This window comes from Malania oleifera, chromosome 7, assembly GCF_029873635.1.
Source record: "Malania oleifera isolate guangnan ecotype guangnan chromosome 7, ASM2987363v1, whole genome shotgun sequence".
NCBI lineage: Eukaryota > Viridiplantae > Streptophyta > Magnoliopsida > Santalales > Ximeniaceae > Malania > Malania oleifera.
Window position 1 is genome coordinate 8,393,444 of NC_080423.1, and position 3,643 is coordinate 8,397,086.

The 3,643-nt window shown below is 38.0% G+C and overlaps 1 non-coding gene across 1 annotated transcript; it reads right to left on the reverse strand.

Moving 5' to 3' along the window:
- Positions 1 to 3,296: 3,296 nt before the first annotated feature.
- Positions 3,297 to 3,402, reverse strand: LOC131161142 (small nucleolar RNA R71). The gene has a single exon (XR_009138299.1). It is a non-coding gene; the product is annotated as a small nucleolar RNA R71 (small nucleolar RNA).
- Between the last annotated feature and the right edge of the window lie 241 nt (positions 3,403 to 3,643).

Consider the following 3,643-nt stretch of genomic DNA (forward strand, 5'->3'; position numbering starts at 1 on the left):
AAACGCTAATGCTTGATCCACATACATATCACAAAGAATCAAGGACATGACACATATTTTCCGCGTATGAAGATTCTTCAACCGATTAATGCCTCAGATGCATTCATGACAAGTTTGTGAGTAAGTTGATCTAGGGTGGTCTCGGTTGGATGTGGAGAGTAGGTGAGAAGATGCTAGGGTAAAGGACCCGACACCTCATAGATAGGTTAGATCCTTTCCAGACTAGTCCACTCCATACACTTACTGTTCTTCCTTTTAGTATGTGGGATGTTTGATCGCGACACTCCTCCTCACATATGATGAGTGAACCCATTTTCTTTGAGTATTTTTAAGGGTATACCAGTTAGGCCAAGTTTAAGCGATTATTCTGTAGGTGTCCACTAGTATCCTAGGTGTAATGAGTCATACACATCACACACACCTCGAGAGCTTACCGGTTTATACTCGAACTTATATGACTGCATTAACTCTGTATGTGCCACTAATTAACTTCATGTGAGTATGCTGTTCTTGAATGACATATAAACGATAAAACTTGCATGAGTGACGTGCTTTGGAGTTGTGTATACTTAATATGAACAAGCCTGTGTGAAATTCAGTTATATTCTTGTATGTGAAACGGTATGGTTGTGTTGCATGTGCATTAATTTCATATTTACTGGAGTTTATAATTATAGGCACTACCCTGAAATTCATTCACGTCATTTGCTAGAGACTAGCAAAACATTAGTTGGGGGGGTGTGATTACGTGTTGATTACGCGTCAAAACTACGTAATTGGGCATCTTAACCCGGGCTTTATGGTTTATATTTTTAATTAAATGTCCAAAATTGTTCAATATTTTAATAAAGTGCCAAAATCATCATTCTTAAACTTTATTGCACTATTTATGAAATTTTGGTAATTTTTTGTTGCAGGAAAAATCTCAGAAACCAAAACCGACACTTGTTCGTATTTTTTGCATAACGTTTCCGTCCAAGCTTTGATTAAGACGATTCAAATTTATAGAGAAAGAGAAAAAGATTATCTACAACTTTTATGTTTTGAGTTTTGTGAGAAACAGACTGCAGAAGGATCAAATTTGGTGATGAACAGAGAACAAAGAAAATGAGAAAAAAAAAATTATAATTGGGTCGGGTTGGACAAGCCGGGTCAAGTTGATGAATCCGGATCCTAGGGCAGCGCATCTCCCTCCCCTTTATATTTCCTTCTTATTCTTCTTTTCGATCAACAGCCTCCGAGGGTTCCCCTTCTCTCTTTTCCCTTTCTTTTTTCTCTTTTCTCTTTTCTCTTGACTACTCTCTTTTCATTCCTCTGTTTCTCTCCCTGAACTCTCTTTTGTTCTCTCCTTCCGGAAGTTATCTCTCTATCTCTATTTCTCTCTCAACCTTCTCCTCCAGCCACACATTGCCAACCAGCCTCTCCATCTTTGCACAGCCCCTACGGCAGAAGGACAGAGCACAACACCAGCAGCACCTTACGACATCTGCAGTAGCCATCTTCTTCTCCTCTGCTCCACGGCCAGCCACCTGCTTCCAGCACCAACCTCTCTCAGCCACCATTTTTCCAGCGACTCCATAACACAGTAGCACAGCAGCGTCCCTCTGCTCTAGCCCCTCTGCAACTCCGACCATCTGCAGCAGGCTACCTCACGACCAGGACTCCACCCAAGCTCCAGACTCTAGAGACAAAGCACTCCACAAGACTTTGTTTTCTTTTCTTCTTTCTATCTCTCTAAACTTTTCTTTTATGTTTATTGTATTATTATTATTTGTTTGAGCATTGAATTAAATTGGTTTGAATTTTATTTTAGACTTTGATTGTTGTTTAGACTTTTTATTAAAGTACGAATTTTCATTGGGATATTTATTTAGGCTTTTTATTCTTCTTACAGTATTTATTTATCTATTTACTTATTTTCTTTTTCTTTTAATTGAGTATGTGTTAGGATCGGTAATGCTCGATTTAGTACCTTAATTTGGTGATGTCCATTTTAGTTCTTAAATAAAAATAAAAAAAGGAGAAAGGTGTTATTATGTTTCGTTAAATTTAGATCTTTGTTCGTGTTTTGTTCCTTCGGTTCGAGTTCTTGGCTCGTATTAAAAGTTTAACTTTTAGTTTGCGTTTAAATTGTGATTTTGATTCGTAAATTTTAGTTCATATTAAAGATTTTATTTTTATTCCACACGCGCGTGTGTTTGATTAGGTTTCCATTCCTGCGTGTTTTAATTTCATGTTCTAGGTTACTATCCTTAATTAATGCGTGCTTCGATGTTTCCTTGAGTAGGTTAAGGCTTCCATTAGTGTTCTTTAGTTCAATACATGTTAGTTTAGGATTTCAATTTACGTGTTATTTAATTCGTTAAAAGTGAAATTGAACAAACTTGAGATCCCGAATCTGAACTGAGTTCAGTGCATTTTTATTTTCGATTGGACGAATGTAAATTTTGAGATTAAAACGTATTCCCTGAAGAGATAATCTAGCCCTTGGGCTTAATATTACATAACATAACTCCTATACTTGGGATAGCTTCCGAGCTGCTCATTTTTTGAGTGAATAAAGTTCTTGGCGCCGTTGCCGGGGATTGCCCATTTTAATTTCGAATTTTGCGTTTTCCCAATTATTTTTTTGATTTTTCTTTCAAATTTTTTTTTCAAATAAATAGAAAAAAATGAAAAAAAATTGAAAATTGAAAAATTGAAAAAAAAAAAAATTTGTCTAGTTGCTGTGTTAGTGGATTTTTGCTGGCCATTGTGATGTTTGATGCCCTGGGTTCGAGATAATTCGAATCGATTGTGCAGACTTTCACCTAGTACTAGTAGGGATACACATAGCACCGAGTCTGATTGTTCACCTGTTAATCCTGCGAGTGATTCTGAATTTGAGCTGAATAATTTGTTTGGCCATTATTTTGAAGAAGCTATGGCTGCACATGCACCACGTACACTTGAAGATTTTCTATAGCCTGCACGCACATCTACACCTTCATGCATTGTGTTGCCACAAGATGTACCGAATTTCACTCTTAAGCATGGCATGTTATCTGTGATTCCCCAGTTTCACGGGATGGACTCTGAGAGTCCATACCAACACTTGACAGACTTTGAGATGGTTTGCACCACTTTCATTAATAAGGCTGGGACTGATGAATACATTAAACTGTGTTTGTTTCCCTTTTCTTTGAAAGACAGGGCAAAAATCTGGTTTAATTCTTTGCACCCTAACTCTATTACTAGCTGGGCTGAAATGCAGCGTGAGTTCTTACATAAGTTCTTTCCTCTTCAGAGAACTTAGTACCTGCAGAAGCAGATCAGTCAGTTCATGCAAAAAGATGGTGAGACATTCCAAGCATGTTGGGAGAGATTCAAGGACCTGATGAACAAATACCCGCACCATGGTTTCGAATCGTGGAGGTTAGTGAACTATTTTTTTACTGCTTTAACCCCTGTGTGCAAACAATTTGTCCAGTCTATGTGCAATGGGATGTTCTTCCGTAAAGAACCAGACGAGGGCTTATCATTTTTAGACTATCTCGCTGAGAGTGCCTAGTAGTGGAACGCACGACCTGAACGGGTGTCGATAGCTGCCCAACCTATATGAGCAATTAGTGGCAGGGGCAGATATGAGGTCAAAGAGGACACT